The sequence below is a fragment of the Castor canadensis genome, chromosome 17, assembly GCF_047511655.1.
Source record: "Castor canadensis chromosome 17, mCasCan1.hap1v2, whole genome shotgun sequence".
Taxonomy (NCBI): Eukaryota; Metazoa; Chordata; class Mammalia; order Rodentia; family Castoridae; genus Castor; species Castor canadensis.
In genome coordinates this window covers 46601465-46619514 of record NC_133402.1, presented here as the reverse complement: position 1 = coordinate 46619514, position 18050 = coordinate 46601465, and positions in this window count along the sequence as shown.

The window sequence follows — 18050 nt, the reverse complement described above, 5'->3', positions numbered from 1 at the left end:
CATTTACATACATGAGTAAACCCAAATTTTATTTGTTAATGACTTCATAATATTTCAGACACAGGCACATCATAATTTATCTAACTGTTCCCTCATGGTTGGTAGATTTTTACTAGTAGATAAAGATTTTTCAGTAGCACTAAGCAAAGTTCTTTTAAAAATTCATTATAAGTGGAAACTAGGTTCTAATGGCAATATGGAACTGAGGTCATGATCACATCCTAGTATTTTTACTTATGAGACGGTCTGCCCCACATTTTTGAACTCAATACTCTGTGTTATTATTCTCTTCTCTTCACTCTCAGACTTTGATCATTGAAAATGTACAAAATTTGTTCTCAGTATTTAATAGCAGTTTATAAATACACATTCCAGCTATGCTGTGACATGTGTGCTTAGTTAAACATCTACTTATGTACAGTCTATCCTCAGGGGGAGCCGGACACCATAGTCCATTTAACACATCATGTCCAGCTGTGTCACGTGTGAGAAATAAGTTAGCGACATTGTGACATTACCCCCCAAGTACTTCAAAATGCATTTCTTGAAAAACTTCATTATTTAGCAAAAAATAACACTATCATACCTAAAATTAATAATCATGTTTAAGCATCCTCTAATAGCCAGAATGTTCTTCAGATTCACCAGACGTTCCCCCAAAGGTCCCTTCTAGCTTCTTTTTCCAAACCAAGAGTCAACCCCTGACCATGCACTGGCTGCCATGTTCCCTCTTTTTTATTTGTTTTTCTTTTTGCCAGTCCTGGGGTCTGATGCCTCATACTTGCTAGGCAGGTCCTCTATCACTTGAGTCACTTCCTCCAGCTCTTTTTGCTTTAGTTATTTTTCATATAGGGTCTTGTGCTTTTTGCCCAGGTGGATCTCAGAACTCAATCTTCCCATGGATGCCTCCCAAGTAGCTGAGATTATAAGCATGAGCCACTGTACCCAGCCTACCCTGTCTGTCTTTTAATATAGCCTCTAGTGTGTCTTTTCACAGATATCTTCCTATTGCAGCCACTGGGCCAGGAGCCATAGAGGCCGGCCTTGCTTGCTGGTTGTGTCGTTTGGCTGTTTTCTCTATCCCCTGTGGTTCCTGGGTGTAACTCCCACAGGTTGCTCAGCCCCCAGTTAAGCATCTCAATGATACTTGACCTCAGAACAGCTGACCCCAGGAGACATGTCTCTGGCTGTGCCCCACCATTCCCCATTCTAGTGGACCAACTACTAGATTAGAGTGTGGCAGTCATCTCCATCTGTGTTCCTCCGGGTGACCATGACCCTGTCATTGTAACATAACTTTGGCACCATTTGAGTACCCTGATCCCATCAAACATGTGCCTGATGTCTCTAACACAAGTTTGTGCCTGAATCTACCTTCTCAGAGGAGCTTCAAGGTCGTGACTTTCTAACTCTTATCTTTAACTGGCATACTGTAAAATAGAGCTTTATCTTGTCCACTGGAGCTTTTTGGTTGAAATCTAGTTCCTACTTGAAAGGTATTAAACATACTTTCACTTAAATTACATAGTGTCAAAGGACTGATACTAGTTGCCTTGCCTCAAATGAGTTTCTTCTGGTTTTCTCCTTCTCTGAGTATCATTGGAAGTGTGAATTTTCATACATTCAGTGGGTGTTTTATTGAATTATTCTTGGATCCCATAGTAATGCTGTTCTCACCAGAAGCCAGTGCAAACCCAAATTAAGTTTAATTGAAAACAAAGTTTCAAAACAAGAATGGTTCCAAATATAACATTCAGGCATTCCAGAAAGAGGAAGCACTACTTTCTAAGAGAACAAAGACAAGATAATCTAGTGAGCTGTCATTATTTTTCACATCTGTTCTCTCTCTCTGTGTCTTTAAGATAGGAAGAAATTCCACAGACACATCTGAAGGCGGGCTACAAGCCCCCATGGCCCTAGCTATCCTCCCCGACTGTTGGTTGTATACTAATGTAGTATGGAGAGACACACCCAAGGTCAAAGTTACATTAAGATGTTTCTAAGCCACAAAAACCATTAATTTTTTTTTTTGGTAACTTTCAGCAAGACCCATTCTTGCTTTTTCTTTTTCTTTTTTTTTTTTCTTTCCTATCTCAAAGATAGTAGAAATCAGAGGAGCAGAGGCCATTTCAAATGGCCCCCCAGTAAAACAATGTTTTCCCACCACGGTTTGTGGGAGAAACACTGTTGTTAAAATAACGGAATCCTGTCCCGTCCACGCCCTGTGGGTTATGTTTTGACTTTGTTCTGTGTCACTCCTGCTTTCTTTCCTGGAGAGCAGATCCATTAGAAAGGAGGTCACCACATCCCAGAGCCTCACCTTGCCGTGGGGGCTGAAGCATTCATTCTTCCAGGCTGGTCCACATGCTTCTGGTTCTTATAGGGGGAGGATGTAGAGGCTAAAAACAATTTGTAAGTTTCTTCAAAGGAGCACAAAAGTGTATAGAACCACTTACCTCGCGAGATCACAGGTGATGTCCATCTCGTCATGTGACACCAGAACCTCAGACGGTGCCTGTACACATTTGATGAACAAGGAAATGACCTTGACCACCAAAAGTCCATAGGTAGCCATATGTAATTTTTATTTTCTTAGACAGGAAAATGAACTCCACAACAGTGATAATGACTGATAGTAACTACTGGATAGGGAAGAAAGTACTTTGGACAGTGGGTTGGTACCTTAGGCTTTTTTTGGGCCTTGGTTTTAATAGAACAGGTTTGTGATAAGTGATATATTTCCTTCACAGCTTTCAGCTTCTATAAGCAGGTTTCTTTTTTTAGGTAAGGGGTGAGTACATTCTTTCAGTTGGTTACACTGAGAGATGAAATTCATGAAGGCTAAGAAAGTTGTAGACCTCAAATCAGTTGCAGCTTTTAACCTCTAATAAAAGCCCAAATACCTGCAAATAAGCAAATGTGAAAATGCACACACCTTTGCAAACATATTGCACTCCTACATAGACTCAGGCAAAGTCAACCTACTCACTGGACCTTTTTTTAAAAAAAATCTGTCTCTCGCCTCTCCTCTGCACACATTAAAGCCTTTGAAGTAATGATTTTTATTGTAGTTTGGCAACTAGAAAACCTTTTAGGAATAAGGCAGATATATTTGGCTGACTTCTGCTTCAGAAAACACAAACATGCAGCAAACCAAACAGCACTTCGGGGCTTCCTGAGCTTTTGTATCTGAACCATTGCTCTTGATTTTACTCACAACCTGTTCTATCTTTTAACATTAAATATAAATCCTTTCTTGAACTTTTGCCCTCTGAAATTTTGAACTCTGGTGGGGTTTTTCCCTTTCATTTTGCTCCTTTGCATTCTTTCGAAATAACTAAAGTAGCCACAAGCACTCTCTGTACCGATATGATGCAAGCTTGGAATAAGGGCCACTCTCCAGCCATGTTTGGTTATCAGGAAGCCATCCTTGCCTTCTGCTCCTGAGCACATCGTACAAGGCCAGGGTACTGGACCCTATGCTGAACAGGGGCGCGTTCCCCCATATCTTCTCTCTAAAAATAACCCCCAATAAACGATCCAGAAGAAATATGCCCAAAGGACAGTCAGGCAGAAGCACGTTGTCAATGGACTGCACCGGAAGTCGGTTGAGAGTTAGCTGAAAGTCTCCTAGCAGAAGGCATAGGGTCCCATGCAGTAAATAGTTCAACCACGTGGTATTTTCTGCATAGACCCAGTGAGCTAAGCCCCCTGCATGTGTGAGTCCTGTGCAAGCCCAGGTGACGTGGCCTCTCCCTCACTCCAAAGCTCTGGAGTGAGACAAAGCTTTTTCTCTCTTTAAAAGAGCAGTGGCTAGGGGACAGGGGTGGCTCAGGGTAGAGCATGTCTTTGGCACACACATGGCTCCGAGTTCAATCCCCAGCACTTCCTACAAAAAACAAAATGAAGTGACACAATGTGATCATTACTGTAACTATCAGAGCAATATTTTATGATTAATATATTAAAGAATGCCATTCCACTTCAAATTTCCAAAATTCTTATTTTCAAGAATGAAATGAATCTTATTTCAGCTCTTTAAGTATTCCACGTGATTCTCCTTTTGTTACCTTTTGTCACTGATGTTATCAAGTGAACAAAACAAAGCTCCATGTAAAAAAGTTTTATTTGGAGAATAACAATTGGATTAAAAGAGGGACACACATGTACAGGCTGGGTGACCTCTGGTATATCTGAGAAACAAAGGTGAGTTTGGGGAAAGAAAAATCTTCTTAAGGTGTTTGAAACACTCATTGGCACTGGTGTTAGGCATCCAGCTCTGGCTGGCGAGTGGCTGCAGTCACAAGGCAAATCCAGTCTCAGCATTATAGCTGTGTGTTCCATGGGCTGGCTTGCATGCCTGTGTCAGGAAAGCATTCTAGCAAAGCTCTTAGCTGTCCTGTGCTGCTTGCCGTCCTGTGAGTCCTCTGTTATCAGGCAAATAATGCTGACAGCCCTCCTTTCACAGCCTTCCCTGACTCCATTTGTCAGGATTTAACACTGGGGGCTCCATTTTGAATTGACAACTTTCAACTTTCATAATTTTACTTATGAAAGATAAAAGCACCAGTATAAACAGGAGGCCTGGGGAGAAACAGACCTCCCTTTCAGGAAATATGGATGGAGTAGAAAAATTTGACCAGATTTTTCGGTGTAACATGAAAAAAAAAATCTGTGCATAACAAATTTTTAAAAACCAGGAAGAGACTAGTTCCCATTTCTGCCTCACAAGTTGTGTCATCAACAAGTTCTGTCCAAGAGAAGCAAGAGTCTGCATCTTGTTTTTTAAATTCAACTATGTTTAGTGCCATTTTTACTTTCCCCTATAAAATACTTTTTACAAAGAGCAATAACCTCACCTGTGTCTTTCCTTCTTGGAGGGCTTGGACATAGTGCGTTCACAGTCGGTGGTTTAATCACAAGGTTGGCGAATTAAATCAACCTCCTCTGCAAACCACAATTTACCACTAGAAGTGAACAAACACCGATTTCTGTGGTAAACATAATAAACAGAGCAACCTCAAGGTTCAAGTCAACAATTCTTAGAATTATTTTTTTAATGATGACATTACAGGAAAATTCTGCTCTCTTTTTGTAAAGCTAGACTTAACATTGTGGTGATGAGGTACAACGGGAGGCCATAGTTAAGAAAGGTTGCTATTTCTTTTGGATCTAACCAAAGTCAGTTCCAAAACCATTGTGTCTACAGCTTCTCATTCTCTCAAGATTTCCATTTTTTAAAAACTGAGGGCACTCATTTTTAGATTTTGTTTTAATAGTCTATGTAGCATATGGATGCAGTTTATAAAATAAGGCATCTGATTCTAACTTTAACAAAGGATAAAAAAGATATTAGGGTATTGATAAATTATGTACATAGTACTAGGTAAAAATGTAAGCAAGTGTGCCATTTAGTTCCATACTTGTAATTTTGAATGCTTCTCTGTGACCATGTCCACCCCAGCAGTCCTATACCTTGAAGTCCCCCAAGTCTTCCCTTGATCCTGGTGATCATGTTGAATGACTTCCCATTTTGGATAAAGTACTTGCAAAGTATAAATCTTACAGAATTTTCCAAAATAAATAAGAGCAACAAGTCATTTTGTTGTGAAATACAGCTGTTTTTTTCTGACAGTATGCTAAGGAACAAATATGGGGCAGTTATTTTTACCCTACTATTCGTATACTTGTTTACTGTTCTTGGAAATGGATTCCAACTAGCAGATATTTTGTTTCTGAAACCTGAATGTGTAAAGGAATGAGATCTCTGAGAAGGCTTTTCTATGGTACATTCAGAAATGTACCATAGAAAATTGAAAAATTAGCAGACATTAAAACTAGCACTTGTTTTTATAAAATTATCATTAGGATTAAACAGTTTGAAAAATCACAAAACACTTTTTTTTCCTTTATACATCATAAATGAAAAGAGAAGGATGAATTTGATCATTTACCCTGAATTTTACATTATATGCAAGTATAGAAATATCACAATGAAATCTCTTTGTACAATTAATTAACACTAGTAGAAATTTTAAATAATGTAATAAAAAAATGAAAAGTGAAAACAAACAGCTAATGTAAACTATGGTCTTTGGGTGATAATGATGTGTTAATCTAAATTCCTCATTTGTGCTGAATACACCACTTTGGTGGGGGTTGCTGATAGTGGGTGAGACTGTGCATGTGTCTGAGCAGTTATGAGCCTGAAAGTCCTCTAAAAAATGAAATACATTTTTTGCAAATGGTCTTTCAAGCTGGGTGCAGTGCCAGGTGCCTGTAGTCCCAGCCACTCAGGAGACTGAGGTAGGAAGATTCCCTTGAGCCCAGGAATCTGAGACCAGCCTGGAGAACATAGTGAGATTTTGTCACACAAAAAAAGAAAAGGGTCTTTCAGCTTATTTACTCAATAACATCTACTGCAGCCTTTTTGTTTTTAGTTTTTATTTCAAATAATTAAAAATGAGTTTTAGTCTATCTCCCGATATTGTCAGTGTGACTGATTTCTGGCTGGTGGACTAGTCCACAAAGTCATCTGTGAAAGAACTATTCCTTGATTTTTCCAAGATGCAATTTAATTTTTATTTGTGAGCTTTCATCTCATGGGTTAGGTGGGGGAATGACCATCAGTTGTACACCACCTGTGCACCTTTTTCCATGAAGCTAGTCTAAGTTCTAGTAAGGAACTTACATAGTACTGGTAGTACTATAGTGTCTAGTTCAAAGGAATGAGACCAGGAAAGTAGCTTTTAAAATGAAGAAGGGCAGTGATGAATTTGAGTTATTTCAAGAGATATAATGCCAGGATGTGCTGGAAGCAGCAGGAGAGGAACTCATAGATGACTCCACTCATCTCAGTAGTGGATGGCAATACCATGGTCAGTGGTGGAATAAGACTAAAGCCCTGGTGAGTCAGGAGTTTTCTTTGGTGGTGTTGAATCTAGGTAGGTTTTGAGACAGACAGGTGGGGAAACCTGCCAGGTCCTGCAAATACAAATGGAGTGTGCATGTGAGAAGCAGGGGCTGGAGGTGAAGGTTTGATGGTTGTCCTCAGATGCTACAGAAAACACCCTGGGAATATGCAAAATCCCACTGATCCTTAGGAAGAACTCTTGTCTGCGGTAGACTGTGATTTCTAGTTCTCATCGTGTTCCTTCTATCTCTGCTAGGACCCAACTCCACCAATTATCCTTTAAGATTTTTTGGTTCCTATATCTTCATTCTCTTCCTCTAGTTTGATCTTTCTTTAATGTCATGCTCAAGTCTCCTCTCATTATGAAAGAAACAAAACAATGACAAACACATACATGGTAAGGCAAAGCATTTGAGAGGAATCCTCCAGAGGACACTGGCTTTTAGGGGTGAGCAACAGAGGACAGCAAAAAATAACAGAAAGGAGAAAACAGAGTAGCAAAAGCAGGAATGTGTAAAAAAAAAAAAGAGGTGAACCATAGTGTGAAATGCTACAAAACCAACTAAGACAAGGGATTAGATTTAGCAACAGGGAGATGGATGGTGTGATGGATGCTGGGAAGTCTGTGTCAGCAGGATGGAGAAGATGGCCAGAATGCAGAGTGAAGGACAGGTGTAGACTGCAAACAGCAGAGGTTACTCCCTCATGGAGTTTGGCAAAGAGGAACAAGTCAGAGAAGCTGATTGTAGGAATGACTGGGACAAAGGAATGGTTGATTGGAGTTTTATGTTTGTCATTGTTTTGTTTCTTTCATAATGAGAGGAGACTTGAGCATGACATTAAAGAAAGATCAAACTAGAGGAAGAGAATGAAGATATGGGAGCCAAAAAATCTTAAAGGATAATTGATGGAGTTGGGTCCTAGCAGAGATAGAAGGAACACGATGAGTACTAGAAATCACAGTCCACCGCAGACAAGAGTTCTTCCTAAGGATCAGTGGGGCAAGAAGAGAAGGAGGTGGAGGGTATTTCAGAGGACAAGCTAAGATCTTAGACTCTCTTTGGAGCCTTGTGATATTTACTCTGTATTTAGTAATTTTGCCTTCTATATTTAGGAAAAGAGTGAATAACAAGCCATGTTGATAATCATTATCCTCAAAGTCACACAGAAACTTACATTACCTTTCCCCAAAACATAGTTTCATGGTGCAGCAAAGAAAAGGAATTCTTATAACGTTCCTGCATCATGTATCTTTCTGTCCCTGTGGGAAAATGGAGGTTTCCTGTCTAATTTTGCCATTAATTATCTGATGGGATCTGCCCAGTGAACCTAATTCAAATCAGACAAAGCAATATGACAGGACCTCACCAAAGTCAAGCCTTTCTGCTCAAACAGAAGTCATGAAAGGGACTATGAAGCAGTTAATCAGCCACGAGTCAAGCCCCTCAGTCAGGCCACCCACCCCATCCTCCAATGTGGAAGGCTGGGCCTGCTCAGCCATCTGGAGAAAGAAGGGAGGAAAAACCTTAAAAAAAAAAAAAAACCCAGTGAGCTGCTACCAACGTGAAAAATCTCTAAATATTGGTAATAGCATTTGGAGTGAAGAGGAAAGGACATGTTCTTTGAATGGCCCCCATGTAGGTTTCTTGGTGGCCTAAATTTCTTCTTAATTTCTGATGTTAGGAAACAGAAATGAGCCTGGGTCTTAAGAAAAAACCACTTTGATTGCCATGAACACAAGAAACAATAGCGAGAATAAGAAAGAGTGTGTTATAATAGCTTTAACTTTATTTTCTCTTTATGCCATTAAATTGTAAAAGTAATGGCTACTTAATAAAGAAATTCAAGTGACAGACATGCATAAAGATCTATTGCCCCTCTATTACCCCTTTCCATATTTTAATGTAAAGAATTTATTATTCTACCTTTCTGAATTTATATGTACATTTATAAAAGTGAGATCTCACTATGATTACAAGCTTCTAAATATTTTTTCATTTCATAATATATAATGGATACATTTCTAGGTCACTGCACATGAATTCTTACTCATTCTTTTGAGCAGCTGCAGAAAATGACACTTATGTCACATAATAACTTATTTTGTCATTTGTAAGAGGAACATTTAGTTGACCACATCAAGAAATCTTCAGTAAACATCTGTGCATGCATCTTTGCACTCTTGTTTTTCTTGAATTCTTAGAAGTGAAGGCAAATTGATGGTCAAAGGGTGTGTACATTTTCAGTTTTGATAGCAATTTCTATATTGCCCTCCAAAAAAGCAATACTATCTCATCTTCCTACCACGGTTTTCAAAAGTGCCTTTTCCCTCATGTTCTGGCCAATATTAAGTGCTAATGACCCTTAAATACTTCTTCATTTATAAAGGAATTTGCTTTAAGCAGATGGTCAGAGACACAATGGAGCTTACCCTTCTAGAACAGTAATAGGAGAATTGCATTGGGGTTGAAGTGAAGGGAGGAGGTAGAGGCTTGAGGACTAGGAAATCTTTCAGAGATGGGTGAAGTGGAACAGGGCTGACCCCCGATGTCTAAATAACTGCAATGCCCACAGGAAACTGGAAAACAAAAGTCACAAAAGGTTTTATAAAGCCACTACAGCAAGGTGAATTTTCTGTGCTGGGAACAACAACAACAACAACAAAAAACGGATAACTGGAAGAATTTAAGGTTGGAATCAATTGAGATGGAAACATAACAGGACCATCTGGTGAGAAATAGAAACTTCCAATGATCAAATGATTGCATGAAGTTCCTGACTTGAGGCCAAGAGAAGTGAGTCAAGGAGATGTGGACCAAAAGAAAATACAACATTCAGAAACCACAGCTAAGCCACAATCAAGTCAAAAGCGAGGCTTAAAGAGAATAAGCCATGTCCAGAGAGTTGGGAATGACCAAAGAAGAGCATTTCTGAATCCAAGACTTCAGCAAGGCCAGGGAGCAGCTCCTGGCTATGATGGGGTGTGGGGAGCAGAGTGGGTCTTGAGGTGTAGTGGAGCTAAAAGTTGGTGGAGAACAGCAAGTAGAATCATAACGAAGAGTCTGTATGATCTTCCCCCAGGCATAGCAAGACAGGGTGGCACCAGGCCCACTGAGGAAGTCCACAAGGCCTGGATGAGTGTAGCTGGATGATTGAATGACTTGGATATTAAATACTGAAGGAGAACAGACAACATAGAGTAAGAAACAAGCTTCACTGGAGGGTTTGAGAGAAGGTTAGTTCAGGGTCAGTAAAGGACTGCAAAGGAGGCACAGAACACCATCTCTCATGGATATGTGTGTGAGAGGAGGTGGAGGAGAGAAAGCAGCTTCTTCTCTGGGTGGGGATGTTTAAGGACAAAGATGAGGATCTCAGGATATCAAGTATAGAATGCAAATTCCACCAGGCACAGAGGAAGCTAGAGAGGAAAGTGTTCATTATGATTTCTATCAAGCAGTTTTTAGACACTGAGTGATCAAATGTGGATCAAAAGGTTTGGAAATCAGGGTATCAGAGAATGGCCAGAAGGCTAGAACTTCCAGTTTACTGCTGTGCTGCTGAGACGTGTGGGGTTAGATGAGTCAGTCTGTCCATGATGCAGGACTGGGGAGACTGTGCATACTCGCTCATGTCCAGCTGTTCAATCAACCATCTACAGAACCTTGCAAAAGCTGGCTCCAGTTGGGGAAGTGGCTCAAGTGGTGAGGCCCCGAGTTTAAACCTCAATAGTGCAACAACAACAACAACAAAAAAGCTGGCTTCACTCACCAAGCTTCTGTGTTCTCACTCCAAAAGTAAGATTGATCATAGTAGGTCTCATTAGGTTTATGAGGTTAAACATGGCATGTTAAAATAAAGTATGAGTTACTAGAACATAGCAAGCATGCAGTAATAATGACAGTTATAGCTATCCACATTGTACATTTTAAATCATTTTGAAGAAGAAAGTCTTCCCATTACTGTAAATTCTAAGTAAAAAAAAAATATAACAGGCACATGGACCATCTCTCAATACACACATAGAACTTCTTACGTGGAAACAAGCAGAAATTCTAGCTTTTGGAGGGGGTATTAAACATTTTATTTAAAGATTTTCAACATAAAAAGTACATATATACTTATTACATTATAGTGACCAAGGCAGTATTCTATATGACAAAAATCAAAACAAAAAATTTATAAAATAAGTGTACCAGCACTGAATAGGCTATAATACTTAATATCCAATCCAGGCTGCAGATGCATAAAATGACCTGATCACATGCTTATGTAAAATAAACTATGTCTTAGATTAGAAATAAAATACCAACTATTCCGACTGTCCACTACCTTATTCCCCTGATAAGTATTTTGAGAGAACTTCTATATCATATTAAAAAAAAAAAAGAACTGGCATGGCACTTAAAGATTGCAAGCAATAGAACAGAATTGAGAACATATTTGTTGTTCAATTCTGTATAAAATACACACAGTAAATCCTATGAGTTTGAAAAAGGATTTAAAAACAAAAGACTAGCATTAATAATGGTTAAAATTCCATCACAGAAAATGTTCATGATTTATACATTATCGGTGGAAAACTAATAGGTTTTGGTGGGGGGTGGGCAGGGAAGATAACTAACTCAAAGTCATTTATTTAAAATTCGTTTAAAGATGTGGGTAAGATTATAACTTGCTGCCTAAACCTTCTTAACACACATATTGAAACTTTTTACATGGATACAAGCAGAAATCCTAGTTTTTTTTTAAAAAGAAAAAACTAGTTCTATAGTTTCAATGGTTTCTCAAATCAAATATAGAAATTTATACTTCCAGTCTCTGAAAATACAAAATTGATTCTATCTTACACATGCAGATATTAATGTTATCTTCTGAATTACATCCAGGTCTCATCATTTTTAAGTTAGACCAAATTGTATCAGATAAGAGCAATGGGGGAACCACTTAACTTCAATTTTATATGCTGAAAATATTGATTGTCTGCATGATAGTTGTTCAAAGTTTTCCTACACTGTCATGTTTGCAGACGATATAATAAAGATATCCCTATCGCATTTTTGCATCATCTGTATTTGACCATGGAAATCAGATAAATTTCCTCCACTCCTAGAAAGATATCTGCCTCTCAGCTTCACGCCAGTGCCTTCGATGGGTGTCTTAGTCTTCATGGTAGCAGTAAACTAGATACATACTCTTTATATCACCTTGGCTTTTAGTGTATTGGGTTTATTTTTTCTCCTCTTGGGGTAATTTGTTTTTTCACTCATGATTTATTCACCAATATTTTTAGCAAAGCAATAACAATTTGGCAACATTAATCATTAAAGGTAGCGCTAACCTAATACTTAAGTTCTTGTTAGGAACAGACATGGAAGACTGATTCAAGTGTCAACGCCGTGTTTTGCCATGCTCTCTCTGCCCTTTCTTCCTTGTTTTCCCAGGCTAACTTTTGGTACTCCCTCAAGATCCAATTCAGGAATCTTCCTCAGAGCTTCTCCTGAAGCTCTACATTGAGCTAAGTTCCACTTGTCTGGTTTTCCAAAGAAGACCTCATTATGTTGACATGACCTTCTAATAGGTCTGTCTCTCCTGCTAGGCAGTCAGGAACTCTGGGAGCAGGGACCTTGTTTCAACTATCTTTGTTCTCCCAACATCCAACACATGCTTTAACACAAGGCCTCTCAGTGTTTGAGATTTCAAATATGTCTTGGGCTCAAAACATGAAAAGAAAACCCCAAAAAATATAAATTAGCAATTGGATTATGGGACAACCAATTTGTACTTACATAAAAACATAAAGGTTAAAGAACTAAGTAATTTCTCTGAAACACTCATAATTATAAGTCATATAAATCATCTCAAAATTGCATTTAACATGGGACATGGGGCTAACTGAATGTATTTAATAGCACAGGATACACTTTCTAAGAGAGGGCATGCCCGAGAACAAAAACAACTCCCAAACATAGTGTCTGGACCCAGCAGGAACTCACAAAATTTTGTTGAGATGTTCCTGCTTATTTTCAATTCTGCAAGCATGGCCCAGAGCTGATTCTGACCCAGCCCTTGCTGGGAGGCTCAGGGTAGTCATATAATAGAGACGCCTCCCTTGGAGATGCCCCAACATGGGGAAAACAAACACATGCCACCTGGCTAAGAACATTCCTCTTGCCTTCACTCCATTTTCAGGTGCTCTTTACCTGAATAGCAGGGCTATTCAGATCTTCTAAATGAACTGCACAGTTCCATTTTGTAGACAAACCCCTTTTGCACATTTAAGTCTTTTGCTTATTTTCTAAAACAGGATGCAATTGGTGAGCTCGTTTTACATGGCCAGTAACCCAGGCAAGCATTTAGGGTAGATCACAGACCTAAGAAGGCGACGTTCCTGCATGAGACACTGTTACAGGTGCTCCATCGCACGTACTGATGCATCTTTTTTTATCATTCGTCTGGCACTTCTACTGCAGCTCCTGATGAAAATTCAGGACACCCCTCTCTCCCACAACCATCACACTCTCTCACAACTTTTCTGCATGCCTTTTGAGACTTTGCCTGAATTCTACTGCTTTTCTGAATCTCTCCTCTCCATGCTCGATAGAGGTGACCATTCACTTCCTCCTCTGAACTCCCTTGTCACCTAGTATCTACTTTGACATTGTTTTGCAAGCTCAAATTTCCCCTTGACTTGATTATAATGCCACTTTTGAAAGGGACCAGGACTGATCCATCTTACTAATGTTCCCTTCCCCACATGTATCTAGCTTTTCAGGAACAGTTGCTGAATACAAGGACTGAGCTTGTGGGTGTAACCTGCGTAGAAGGGGGTGTTGAACAGGACCTGTTGACTGTCATCATCTTTGCAATTAATTTATCTAGGTACTCCTCACAACCAGTCCTTTAGTTTTTGAAGTTGGCTTTACTTTTTTATAGTGTTGTGTTTATTTTATTTGGGATGCTGTTCATGTATGGAGATTTATCAGTGAAACTAATCTATGATTTTGGCTACGTAATTGGCACCACCCTCACAATCTTAAAGGGAGTTGTATTTTATGGCCAACCACTTCCTTGCTTGACCTCCTTTAATGCATGTGATAGTGATTCCAGCAGCTAATTGGTCAGCACCCTACCGTATTCTGTCACTCGCAAGTTTTAAAATCAACTGAAAATAGTCTACTGCCAACTGGAGAACTACTCAAATGCCATAAATCCTATGGAGCCTTTTGATCCTGGACCTTTCCCCCTTTTTAAAGTCTTGGTTTCTTCAACTGCACAAGCTGGGGGAGGTTAGAGGGGTTTCTGGTAGAATTACAAGCAAGAATCCATTCTCCAAAGATTCTGCCTTCTTCAAGATAACTCACCACAGGTTCTCTCCTCACCACATTCCACCTGCTGCTAGCTCAGTGTTTCTCAAACTTTCTTCCTTCCTGCATAAGGTTCAAGAGTTTGGCTTTTTACTCTGTATCTCCTGTATTTTTTTACTTAGTCATTTCCTTTATTACTTCTTTTTACTTAAGTAAAGCCCAACCTTAACCTCCCTAACTGCCCCAAAGATCTATAGAGTAGAGACAGCTGGGGCTTCCAGAGTTCCTCCACTTCTTCCCTCAGATTCACTGTCATGACCACAGAACCCTGCGCACACAGGGTTTAGTAAGTAGGGGCAGAACGAGAGAATCTGTCAACATGCCTAAGACCACCATGACCACCTTCCCATTCGTTCTTTGGTCAAGTCTAGGTGGCAAATACCCTGAAACTGGTGCTTTTAGTATTGTGTCTGGTAACATATGAATTTGTGAGTCTTACTTAATAATCAAAGAGAACTGATCTTCATTTTATTTATGTGAAACTATGCTAAAAGGTATATACTGACCCATGTGCCTTACTTCTAATCTCTCCAAATTTACACACAAACACACTCTAAAAATTGTCACGGCACTTAAAAAAAATGGAGTGAGTCTAGGAAGTTCATTATTAAAGTAGGGTGGAGCTGTTCTCCCTCACAGCTCGCACTGTCTGCTTTGCTGAGCACCCAAGCTAGTGAGCAATGCAAAGTACAAGGTCAGCCTTTTCATGAGCCAAATTCACCAATTGAAGACTGGAAATACATGTTCATCTCTGCTGACACTATTTACACAGCTTTTGTAACAACATTCAACCCTGCTGGGTAGATTGGCTAACAGTGATATTATAACCTCCTTAGTACAGATTTTTAGATTAAAATAGAACTTTAAATTAAAATAACTAGCTGATGCTGTTTTGCAGAACCACTTTAAAAAATCCCCAAGCCACAAACATCTTCACAAATGAAACATTTGCATTATATGTTCACTCCTTTGGTTCCCCGCACAAATAATGCTTAGCCTACACAGAACTTTGCCTGTGGGAAAACACATTTAAGTTTCCTCAGCAATGCACAGTGTTGAACAACTTTACTTACATGTCATGAAAGTTTTCATGAAATTCCTTCTTTGCTATTATATTATTTTTTCAGTGGCGGGGATCAAATGCAGGGCCTTTTTGCACTTACTAGGCGAGCACTCTACCTCTGACCTGCAACCCCAGCACAGAGTCCTTCTGTATCTTGCGTCCAAAACACCTAGTGAAATGGCCTCAGTGTGTGACCACAATGAATGTCTGCTGACGTAAGAAATAATCAAATAATGCAAGGATTCACTATTGCGGTGGAAGTTGTCTGCTAGATCACTAAATAATGGTAACCACTGTTATTAAATTCGACAAAAAGTTACTTAACAGAAATGTGCAAATTCATCTGAGCTTGAGGGGTGTCATGGCGGGGGGGCTGAGAGACACTGCCTCTATGGATCTTGCAGGAAGACAGAGATTCTGCCCAGGTGCGGTTGATGGGCTTAAGACAGGGTGCCTGGTCAAAGGTGAAGCTGGGCATAGCCAAGCCAAGGTGTCCAGACCATCCTCCGAGACCCAGGGGTGTTTGGTGACACACGGGAGAATCCCGGCCAGTGTCCTTGTCCCTGAGGCATGGTCTCCTTCTGTGGGAGCTGCTGCCCATCATCTCTGGATGATCAGGGTGAAGGATCCCTAACAATGCCATGAGACAGTGCTAAGCCCCGTTCAAACTCGGAAACTCTCCCTCTACTTTTCAACACCTGTGGGATGCTTATAACCTCTGCCAAACAGAGGGTAGAGCCTTCACCCCAGAGGGGTAATGGTTAAGTGTCAACGAGAAAGCCCTGTCACCTGCACTTGGGTGGTCAATCAATGACTGAGTGGTCAAGAAACCCTTCGCTGATAGTCATGTGATTTAGCGTCTAGATCTGCTCTGCTGCTTCTAATCCTAGGCAAGATGTTTGGCTTCTCTGAACTGCATTTCCTCATCTGAAAACAGTTTCCTTCTACCTTTTACTTTATCGCAATTGAAAACTGTCCGTTTTAATTATTTCTACTGTATTAACCACTGAAGTAGTCAACATGCTTTCATTGTTGTACTTCCTTTTCTAAAGATATGCCTTTATAAGTCAACTTTATTCGAAACAATTTATCAGCTCCCACTTTGTTCTAGCAACAAGTTTCCAGATTATTTATAAAAGGTATTAAGATTGGTTCCTGGGACAACCAGGAACCAATTGTACACAATTTGGTGTCATTTAGGTAGAGGAAAATGACTGGCAAGCAAAGAAAAGAAAAATGAAATTCTTGAAATCTTTTACACCTTCTATGTTAGAATAGTTCACACCTACTTTCTGGTTTTGTTCTAGTAAACATACCTGGACTGGCTTCATCACAGATGCAAGCTTAGCCCTCTGAGACATGTGAAGTGACTCTCAATCCTGCTTCCATAACTAGGTAGAACCAGGTCCCTTAAATTCCTTTCCAGATCTAAAAAGCACCCAACTATGATCCACTTTAAAATGTACTTCGTAGGGGCCCAAATCAACACAAACCCAAGTGCATTTTTGAGATTAACTTTTCTGGTCATGATTCAGAACTGATCTCTCCTGTCTCCAAGATTCTCAAAGGCTGGTAGTACACCACTCTGTGCTGCTTATTTCAGCCTACGAAATGGGGCTTACCTCTTGGTTACCCATTGCCTCCTCTGCCTCTGGTTCATGCTTATTTTCTGAGCCTGCTTAGCCCACTCAATGATCTAAGTTCACTCACTGGGGTTCCTGGAATTTGCAATCACCTAGCTCTTTCTACACCTTTGTTTTCATTGTGACATTTCCATGTATGCTTACAATGTAATGTGGTTAGGTTCGTTCCCACCATCATTCTCCCTCATTCTTTCCCCCACTCCCAATTAAAGCGATTTCAATGCTCTATTTTCATACAAGTATGTAAAGAATATCAAACATCCTATTTTACCCTATCCTTCACCTGCCCCCTCTCCCAGTACTACTCACTCCCTAACAGGACCTACTTTACAGCCTTCATTTTCTTAAAGTGTACATTCATTGTTCAAAGGGAATTTGCCATGATATTTCACCCTTGGATATATTATTCTTTAATCAGATTAACTCCCTCTATTACTCCCCATTCCCCTTTCCCCCAGTCCCTATTATTCAAGAGTTTTCAGTGCATTTTGTTATGTCTTCTTCCTACACAGATGCAATGTATTTCGGTACTATTCACTATTATTCTATTAATCTCTTTTCCTCCCCCCGCCCCAGTCCTCTCAAATGGGACAGTGTTTCTCAAGGAATGGTGTGTGATCACTCCTGGAACGGTGGTGAAATCTGCGGATTCTAAGGGCTCAGCTACATCTCCGGAATAAGAATTCCCAAGGGGTAACGCTAGGCAGTTACCTGTCAACAAGCTTCTCTGGTTGATTCTAGGCATGAATTATTTTGACATTCTCTTTGAGCAAACTGCGTTTTTCAGGGTTTTTTTGTTTTCGTTTTTGTTTTAAGAACGAGTTACTAAATTAGAGACTTTTACTAGTAGTACGAGAATATAGTAACATCCACAGAGGAGGGGCAAGGGGTTGTTGGAAGATATCTGGAACTGGCTTCAGCTTGTCTCACACACCTTGATGCTCAAGTAGGAATTCCCGCAGAGAAAAGTAAGTCTGCGCCGCCCTCCCCTGTGCCCCAAGAGAGGGTAGAAGACTCTGGAATTCGAACTCAAGACCAGGACAGAAGGTGGCGCCAAGGCCGCAAGT